Source organism: Vigna umbellata, chromosome 5 (assembly GCF_029865625.1).
Source record: "Vigna umbellata cultivar VRB3 chromosome 5, Vumbellata_1.0, whole genome shotgun sequence".
Lineage (NCBI taxonomy): Eukaryota > Viridiplantae > Streptophyta > Magnoliopsida > Fabales > Fabaceae > Vigna > Vigna umbellata.
This window is the reverse complement of record NC_142169.1, coordinates 55372583-55383731: the sequence shown is the minus strand read 5'-3', so window position 1 is coordinate 55383731 and position 11149 is coordinate 55372583. Positions and strand designations below refer to the sequence as shown.

General features: G+C 31.3%; 1 long non-coding RNA gene across 1 annotated transcript; it reads left to right on the top strand.

Moving 5' to 3' along the window:
• The first annotated feature begins 992 nt into the window (after nt 1-992).
• On the top strand, nt 993-7967 carry LOC148198660 (uncharacterized). The gene is made up of 3 exons (XR_015786722.1): nt 993-2537; nt 2623-2867; nt 7697-7967. It is a non-coding gene; the product is annotated as an uncharacterized LOC148198660 (long non-coding RNA).
• Nucleotides 7968-11149: the final 3182 nt, after the last annotated feature.

Sequence of the window (11149 nt, the reverse complement as noted above, 5' to 3'; positions counted from 1 at the left end):
TATTATAATTCAATAATGCGAAGGAATAAAAACATTACTCATAACCTAAACCAACCTCTCTTAAAAGTAATTTTTCATAAAAAAAATTAAAATTAATTCATCCATTTAACCTACCAAAATCATAAAAAAAACACATTTTATACCATAATTTATTTCCACGTAGTATTAAGTCCATATTCATTTATCTCTCAAACGTAAATGTAAATACAACAGTTACAATATGCAATATTTCATCTCTAATCTTGACGATAGTATTCAAATTTAATTACCAGTTTTTTTATTCATGAAATGCATATATTATTAGGATAACATATATTTTAATATCTGTTTTTAAAGGAGTAAAATACAAATAATATATTGTTTGACTGATAGATATTTATTATTTAAAAAATAATAATTTATATATCTTTTAAATAAATTTAATTAAAAATAAAATAAAATTATATTTTATTAGATTAAATTTAATTAAAATTAAATTTTAATTTATATTATACATATCTTTTATGATTTTATTTAAATTTCATTTAAAAAATATATAATATAATATTTTTTAATTTTTTACAAAGATTTATAAATTTTAAAATTATTATAAATATTTTTTAAACGAGTACAGATAACAAGTTGGATACACTTTTGTCTACTAATCAAGTTGCAAATAGGCTTCCCAATCCTACCGTTACCATCTCATAGGAGACTTTATAAAAGTTGTATTATTTTATAATATTGATTTTATAATTTTCTTGAATTTACGGTATATTTTCATTAACTTCTATCTTCTTAATATAACTGTAAAAAGGATTAGATCCATATATTTTAAAATTGAATGATTAAAATGAATTAAAATTTAAAAAAAAATAATTTTAATTTTAATTAAAAGTAAAGAAAAACTAAAAATATATTTAATAATAATAATAATACATTTTTTTTAACTGAAAATTAAACACGTCCGTCCGAAAAGCTGGAAAGAGAGAAAATGAGCTGCCAAAAAGTCACATCACTGTTTTAATATAATAAAAAAGCGCACTTGTCTTTACCGTTTCTATTATAATAAATAGGTTTAATCCTTTTCGACATCCCTATTTGTATAGAAATGTCTCAGATAGGTCCTCGTTTTGTAAAGTGTATCAAAATGGTCCTTAATTTTGAAAATTGGGATCAATTGAGTCATTCCCGTTGGCTGGACAGCGTTAAAAAATATTGATGAGTGGGATGCTGAGGTGTCCTTTAATTATGAGGTGGCATGGCATCAGAAGAGTCTTGTTGACCAGCTTTGACTGATTCATAACGTGACCAGTGAAGACCTGCCACATGTCAACCCCTTTCCCACCCAAAATTAGGGTTTCAGATAGGGGAAAGGAGGAAACCCAGAAACCCTAGCCATCAGCCACCTTGAAGCCACCACCGTCAACCTTCAAATCGCCGCTATCCACCATCGCAGAAACGTGAATCGTATCAGCCACCAGAATCGCGATTCCTTCATCCTCCGCCACCAAGCGTGATTCGATCTCCTTCCTCGCAAGCTTCGCCGCAACCTCCCCCAAACCAGAGATGCAAGCCTCTCCGAATCGCGCCTTTTTTTTCACATCTCGCAGCTGCTTCGCCAAACCTTAGCGCCACAAAACCGCCGTGAAGACGCTGCCATGATCGCAACCACTAACCTTCATCACCCTCGCACCTGTCAGAGAAAACACGCAGAAACCCAATCACAGAGAAAATCAAAATCGCGCAGCTGTTCGAAAGCCATGGCGCGAATCATCTTCTCCTTCGTTCATCTCCACCTATAACCACAATCAGACCTGCAAACAAACCCAGAAACAGAAGAGAGCCATCTCCATTCGCAAATTCTGGTGCGAGAAGCGGAGAAAGCATTTTCCCATTCTAACGGCGCGTAGGCAGAGGCACAAGGAGAAGCCCTTTCCCATGGTGGCGGTGAAGACTGGTGCCACGATTATGATTGTGGCGGCTTCTGCGAAGATGCAAAGACGACAATGGTGGCCGGTGAGGCTCGAGTTGGCGGCGGTGAGGCTCGAGTTGGCGGCGGTGGTACAGCGGTGGTACGTTGCGTTTTGATTTACAAATTTCACTTTTTTAAATCTAAAAAACTCACCATTAAGCCAGGTCAATGTCACGTCAGTAACATTTTGTCATCTCAGCATTCCACTCATCAATTTTTTTAACGCCGTCCAGCCAACTTAACGGGAAGGACAAAATTGATCTCAATTTTCAAAATTAAGGACCATTTTGATACACTTTACAAAACTAAGACCTATCTGAGATATTCCTACACAAATAAGGATGTCGAAAAGGATTAAACCTGATAAATACCCAATAAATAATATATTAAAACAAGTTTGGATGAGGGACAGGTTACATTAGGCTGAGGGACTCAAACAAAGACAAAAGCAAAGCAAAGAGAATGAATGAGATTAGAGGATAATTTCATGTTCTCGTCACTGGGAGATGTTTTTGAATCTGTGAATCAGAAAGTAAATGTGATTGACATTGTTAGGAGACTGCAAAGCTTATCACCGGAACAGGTAAACCCTAAACCCTAAATGTCTTTCTTTGATCTTACAAAGTTTGGATCTTTAACTTAAAATGATGGTTAAATGTTTTCGTCAGTGGGTGATGCTTTTGAATCTGTGAATCAGAAAGTAAATGCGATTGGCATTATTAGGAGACTGCAAAGCCTATCACCGGAAAAGATAAACCCTAAATGTCTTTCTTTGATCTTTACAAAGTTTGGATCTTTAACCGAAAATGATGATTAATTGTTTTCGTCACTGGGTGATGTTTTTGAATCTGTGAATCAGAAAGTAAATGTGATTGGCATTATTAAGAAACCGCAAAGCTTACCACCGGAACAGGTAAATCCTAAATTTCTTCATTTCACTTTAGAAGGTTGGGATATTTTGAACTGAAAATGATGATTAAAAGGCCGTGGTTACTGCTGCCATTTACTTTCGTGAAAATGTGTTCTGAGCCAATATCCATTTTTTTGTGTTCATTTTTATTTCATTTTAAAATAATGTTGAAATAGGTAAATGAGGTAAAGATATTAGTAATGGATAGGTTATCAAAACTTAAAAAGTTAACTAATGACAATTTTTATTCCACTAAAAGGGTGGAACAGGGGAATAGTATAAGTTTCTTAATTTTATAATTATGTAATTATGTTTGATGCCGTGAGAATCATAATTCTTAAGATTCTAAATCAAATGAAATGATAGTATAGAAAGTTAAGAAACTTCCATGTATCAGAGCACTAGGTTATTAGATTTATGAATCTCTCGGAATGAAGAAACTTGATTGAAATTAAGTCTTTTGTTGCTGTTTTTCAAATGTCATGAAACTTATTTTATGTGAATAATATTTTGGATAGAAGATGATGAATAGTATTCTGGGTTTGAAATCTTACGGGAATGTAATGCCAAAATGCTACTATTAAAGTTTAACTTTATGAATATATGTATTAAAAAATTGTAAGAATGGGACAAACTTTGCTTGCGAAGGATGCATTGAACTTTTGCAAAGTTTTTTTTATGATAGTATATATTAAAAAAAAGTTCTAGAATTAGACAAACATGGTCTGCCACACATAAATGAAAGACAATTTTCTTGTTTTATATGAATTAATGGTGCAAACTTTGCAAAGTGAAAGTTTCTCGCATAGCACACTATATAATAAATTATTTGTGCAAATGAAGGAGAATTAAAGTTATTGAATGTTTAGAATTGAAAGAAGTTTTTATCACCATTATGAAATTTTACTCACTTAAATTGAAATTAGGTTTTGCAATTTTAATTATGACACATAATAAATTTTATATGAATAAACGTATATTGTTAAATTAAAATTAAGAAGGATGTTATGTATGATTAATAACGAATTAAAGGTTATTATTATTATTTGAAATTAATTATGGTAAATTTTGTTCGTCACAAAAGTGACCAAAATTTTAAAGTTAATTTAACTTCAAATTATTAATGATTTTATTTCAATTACTCATTGTATGGATGCTAAATTATTAATAATTAATTTATGGGTTAATTGAAAATTCATTATTATAAGATATTTTGTATCATCCAAAGATGATTATTTGCTCTTATAATTAATGAATATGATTGGAGATAATTTTGTATGCTCGCTAGATTTATTTATATACTCAAAGGTAGTAGATGATTCTAGTTGATGCATATTTTAATTATAAGTAAAGATTTACAATTGTTAGCATCATTATGCTTATGTTTGTGTATTAATGGATCTCCCAAAAGAGAACACTAATATACATAGAATGATGATTAATGTTTGAATATGTATTTATGACTCAAAGCATTAATGGTTAGCATATATTAATTATAGTCCCCGTTCCGGTATATTTATACTCGCTCGCTACGTCTGTTCCAGTCTTTAATGGATTAAATTTCCTTGATTGGAGTGAACAAGTCCAATTTCACTTAAGTGTATTGGATCTTGCCTTGGCTCTTCAAGTTGAGAAATCGGCTGCTATCACTGATATTAGTAGCAATGAAGAGAAAACTCATTACAAAGCTTGGGAAAGAAAAGACTTAGTCTAATGTTTATGAGAATGAGTATTGCAAGTAACATCATATTTGCTATTCCGAAAACTGAAAATGCAAAAGAATTTATGAAATTAGTGGAAGAGCGCTCCCAAACTGCTGACAAGTCCCTCGTTGGGACATTGATGAGTACGTTGACCACCATGAAGTTTGACGATTCACGTACTATGCATGAACACGTGATCGAGATGACAAATATTGCAGCAAGGCTTAAGTCTATAGGAATGAAAGTGGATGAAATTTTTCTCGTGCAGTTCATTTTGAACTCGCTATCTATGGTCCAGTTTAGATGAACTATAACACCTTAAAAGACAAATGGAATGTGAATGAATTACACAGTATGTTAGTTCAAGAAGAAATCAGACTTAAAAACTTAAGAAGCCACTCTATTCATTATTTGAAGAATCAAGGAGCTGGAAAGAAATTTAAGAAACATGTAAAGGGTAAAGGACCATTAAGGATTGACGAGTCCTCAATCAAAATCTAGAAATTATGGGGAACTTTGGTTAAGTTTTATGCTTACTGCTTATGCATTATTCAGATTCAATGCACCAAGTATTATGGGGAACTTCGGTTAAATTTGATTCAAAACATACATAAGCATTATGCTCACCTTTCTTTTTGAACCAAGCTTTACGCTTTAAGCAGTCTTTCTGAAAATGTCCAGACTTCTTGCAGAAATGACATTTGTCATTTTTCTTCTGGATTTTGGTTGAGGACTCGTCAATCTTTAATGGTCCTTTACCCTTTACATGTTTCTTAAATTTCTTTCCAGCTCCTTGATTCTTCAGATAATGAATAGGGTGGCTTCTTAAGTTTTTAAGTCTGGTCTCTTCTTGAACTAACATACTGTGCAATTCATTCACATTCCATTTGTCTTTTAAGGTGTTACAGTTCATTTGAAATGGACCATACTCAGACGGTAACGAGTTCAAAATGAACTGCACGAGAAAAGTTTCATCCACTTTCATTCTTAGAGACTTAAGCCTTGCTGCAATATTTGTCATCTCGATCACGTGTTCATGCATAGTACGTGAACCGTCAAACTTCATGGTGGTCAACGTACTCATCAATGTCCCAACGAGGGACTTGTTAGCAGTTTGGGAGCGCTCTTCCACTAATTTCATAAATTCTTTTGCATTTTCAGTTTTCGGAATAGCAGATTTGATGTTACTTGCAATGCTCATTCTCATAAACATTAGACTACGTCTGTTTGATCTTTCCCAAGCTTTGTAATGAGTTTTCTCTTCATTGCTACTAATATCAGTGATAGCAGTCGGTTTCTCAACTTGAAGAGCCAAGTCAAGATTCAATACACCTAAGTGAAATTGGACTTGTTCACTCCAATCAGGGAAATTTAATCTATTAAAGACTGGAACAGACGTAGCGAGCGAGTATAAAGATACTGGAACGGGGACTGCCATTAATACATGTTAATCATTAATGCTTTGAATCATAAATACATATTCATAATTTAATCATCATTCTATGTATATTAGTGTTCTCTTTTGGGAGATCCATTAATACACAAACATAAGCATGATGATGCTAATAACTATAAATCTTTATTGATAATTAAAATATGCATCAACTATAATCATCTACTATCTTTGATTATATAAATAAATCTAGCGAGTATACAAAATTATCTACAATCATACTCATTAATTATAAGAGCAAATAATCACCTTTGGATGATATAAAATATCTTATAATAATGAATTTTCAATTAACCCATAAATTAATTATTTATATTTTAGCATCCATACAATGAGTAATTGATATAAAATTATTAATAATTTGAAATTAAATTAACTTTAAAATTTTGGTGACTAACAAAATTTACTATAATTAATTTCAAATAATAATAACCTTTAATTCGTTATTAATCATACATAACATCCTTCTTAATTTTAATTTAACAATATGCATTTATTCACATAAAATTTATTATGTGTCATAATTAAAATTGAAAAACCTAATTTCAATTTAAGTGGGTAAAATTTCATAACGGTGATAAAAACTTCTTTCAATTCAATAACTTTAATTCTCTTTCATTTGCACAAATAATTTATTATATAGGTGATAAAAACTTCTTTCAATTCTAAACATTCAATAACTTTAATTCTCCTTCATTTGCACAAATAATTTATTATATAGTGTGCTACAGGAGAAACTTTCACTTTGCAAAGTTTGCACCATTAATTCATATAAAAGAAGAAAGTTGCCTTTCATTTATGTGTGGCAGACCATGTTTGTCTAATTCTAGAATTTTTTATTTTTATTTTTTAATATATACTATCATAAAAAAAGAACTTTGCAAAAGTTCAATGCATCATTCACTTGCAGACAAAGTTTGTCCCATTCTTACAATTTTTTAATACATATATTCATAAAGTTAAACTTTACTAATAGCATTTTGGCATTGCATTCCCGTAAGCTTTCAAACCCAGAATACTATTCATCATCTTCTACTCAAAATACTATTCACATAAACTAAGTTTCATGGCATTTGGAAGGCAGGAGCGGAAGAATCATAAATCTAGTAACCTAATGCTCTGATACCACATGTAAGTTTCTTAACTTTCTATACTATCATTTGATTTAGGATCTTAAGAATTATGATTCTCACAACATCAAACATAATTACATACTTAGGATAAGAAAAATCACTAACCTTGATCCATGCTTTCCTTGCTATAGATCTTCAACTCCTTACCCAATCTATCCCTTAATGTAACCTTAATCCTCTCATAATTTTCTTGATGGTGTTTTGAATAAGAGAGAGCTTCATACATTAGGGACAGAACCCTTAATCCTTACTTATACAACTTCCATCAAGTTGTAATTATTGTCATTAAGTCCCTTAATTATTTTAAATCACAGTTTGACCCTCATTTATTTTCAGATGAGTCACTTAATAATAGTTGGGTAATTCTAACAAATAGGACAAAATTGTTCCATTATCTGTGTCAAATGCAACCTTAGATTGGAGTAATATTTATTTCTCTTAGCTATGTTTCACAATATTGTATATTTATCGTATAAATTATATTATTTTAATTAGTGAGTGGCCTAACATAAATTTTATTTGTTTTCTGAATTGTAACTTAAGCATCTTCTTCCCTTACAATCGGAGCCTTTGATCCATCTTGAAAATAACATTGGAGACAGATTGGAGACATGTGTTGAAAAGAGTCACTTTCACATTTTAAAAGTTTATAGATATTGTTCTTAAATTGCATGTTGGCCGATTACAGGTATTTCATTCTTGACCAGTGATCAAGATATAGTGGAATGTACAGTGAAATAAGATAATCAAATTCACATTTATTATCTTTATTTTAGTAAGAAATAATCACATAAAAAAATTGAAAAGAACTTCTTTTTTTATATAACAAATTAAGTGTGAAAGAAAGATGTTACTCTTCATTTTTATTCTCTTTTTGGTATTGTAACATAACATTCCCTTACAGGTATCGTAAGTAACTATATAATCTCACTGTATGCATTCAAACCAACACCTTAATTCCCTTAAAGCAAGTGGGCCCACGTTGAAAACATACAAAAATTAAACAGCAAGATAAAACAATTTCCAACCTAGGAAAGGTTCAAATAATTCAATAAAACAAATAAATGATTTATTTATTAATCAAAATTAAAACGCAACGAGTCCAACAAAAAACTATCACCAATAAGACTACATGACTATTACGGAAAACACGTTTTTCCATTAATTTTAAAGGTAGATCAAGATACAATATTATATTTATACTCTACAATTTTTAGGGTTTTACAAATATAGTTACTTAGTTTTAATTTATTTATTTATTATTTTAAAAAATGTCAATATTTCTTCATTTCCACCATTTTTTAATTAGCATATACATTTTTATTTTTTTTCATCTCTTTTTCCACCCTTTAGTTTATTCCTTTCGTCCAACCAAATATAATAATCAAAATATATCGTGTATTAGATAAAAGGGTATTGATGTAATTTGAACCATAAAAAAGTGAATAAATAACATTTTTTATTAAATATCATCAATTTTAACTTTGGCTTTTGAGTCACACCAGTAGTCAACGTGATATAATCAGAGGAGTTAAGGTAACACATGAGAACACAGCATTATGCTGTGTTCGCTTCAGCGGAAAACTCTCTTCAAGAGAATTTGGAAGCGATTTTGCAAGATTTTTTTCGTTCACTTTAGTTTATTTGCATTGATTTGTGAAGATGAAAATGCGGGGAAATGCGAGATAACCATCTCGCAAGGTTCCAAAGATTTGCTATGATTTATACGCAAATTTCATATTTATCCTCGTTTATTTGTAAAATGCCACAAGAATATTAACTTTTTTATTCGATTCCAAAGTTTTTTAATCATGCATAACTACACAAGGTATTTGGTTCCCAAGTCCGTATTCGGTTTACACTTGTGTTTGACACCATGTATTCGGTTCCCAAACCCCTATTCGGTTACACTTGTGTTTGGCCTGACGTTGAACTGTGTATTGAGTTACAGAATGATAGTATTCGGTTCCCTTGGAACATTTGGTTCAAAGCTTCGTGGTGTGGAAGTGCAGTCGCCATTTCGACCAAGCTGGAGGTTGCTTTGGAGTGTTCCAGGTGCCGCATGCAAAGCGTGCAACGGTGACCACCGGAGAAGCCCTGGTTTTCGAAGAACACATTTCTGTGTGTTCAAACAATCCCAAGAACCAACACAGAATAAAGAGAAATTTGGTTGTGAATAAGAGGAATTATTAAAATGAGTAAAAACAAAAAGAAAATCAAACACTTCATAAAAAAAATTGACTCTCTGAAGATAAAAAAAGAAAAGGAAAAGTAAACACAGCATAACAACTAAAAAACTTGAAAATAAATAGATAAACATGAGAAAGGTGGGGACTTGATTGATGAAAGAGATGGAAAGACACCTCTATATATCTTCAAATTCTTCTCTTTACTCATGTCTTACCACTAGTTAATGGACAAAAAGGACTGTAATTTATAAGAGATAGGAGAAATGCAGAAAGGGATGATAATACATCTGAGAAACAGAATCAAGAAAAAAACAGACAATAGAGAGACTCATCCAATCTCAGATTTATCTTCTAGAGCTCTTGGAACCAAACACACACCCTTTTCTTTTCTCTGAGTTAAACAAAAACTCAGCAAGGTTATGCTTTACCATTTGAATAGCATTGCTTGTCTGTTTCTCCAAATGACATGTGGAAGAAAGAAAAATCTTTTTCTATGTTTCTTTTTTAATCTTTCTTTTATTCTTCAATAATATTAATTATTGCAGTATTGTTATGTATTTATTCTAATTTTGATTATTATAACCTACATATTAAATTGCCTCTTAAATTTAATTATAATATATAAATGTTTCAGTATGGATGTGGAAACTGAGATACGAACCTAACAAATCTCAACTGCTTCTTCCTGTGATACTGTTACTGTGATATCTCTCTTCCTGTGTTATGCTTTCTGAGGGAAAAATGGGCTGGGTACCTGCAAAGGCACTCTGACGCTCAAGTCAGAAAAGGGATGTACTGAATCCTTTCAGTTCAAAGTGATCTCAGAAGAAGAATAATTTCTATCTCTTAATTTCTCTTAAGGAAAAACGTACCTTTTTTCTGGTGTGATCTTCATATTTAAAACAGTAAAATAAACCGTTTACCTGAAAATCCGGTCAGTTACCGAAGTTGACTACCTGGAAATTGTAACTGTTAGATCGTGTTCGATACTGGGTCAGTTATTCCCGTGATTTGACTAATATTCGTAACTGTTTACTCTTAACCGCTAAACCGTTTACTGTGACACCGCTAATTTAGACATCGCTCAATATATGTCGATCGTCTTGTGTATCGACACAAACATGCGAGTTGTCGTGTGAGCGTTATATGTCGCGACATAACTGGTTGTCGATTGCCAAGTGGTCGACATTAGTATGTAAATGTTATGATGTTAAAAAACGTTCGACATACCTACGATCGTGACATTACGATCGTGAGAAGTCTCGGCAAACGGTCGCCCGGATTACTTGTCGACCGTTGGTGGAATCAGGTATACTACGGTACAATAAATATTTAACAACATTATCCTAAAAACTAATTAAGATTTTGCTTCACAAACCTTCTAATTTAATTCTTAAATAAATAAAAGATAATTTGATAATATTAAATGGGCTCTTAAATTTTAATTTTAATGATTAAATAGTTAAAGTTTAATTTTTTACTCTTTATAAACATTTTACAATTAAATATAACATTAACAATTATCATTTTATATTATTTTAATAATTAGGGACATTTTGATAATCTTCAATTTTTATCAATTAAACAATCTTTTTTAAGCTTAATAGCCTTTTTTTGTCCCCAAAATTGCTTATTTTTCTCAATTAGCTCCTTCCTTCTAAAAGTGTGTCAAATTAGTCTTTACTTAGTAAATTTTGCGTCAATAAAGTCCATTCCGTTAAATAGAACCAAACAGAGTTAAGGATTGATGATCTGGCACACTATAGTGATAACGTGTCAATGAATTAGAGGCTGACGTAATTTCTCA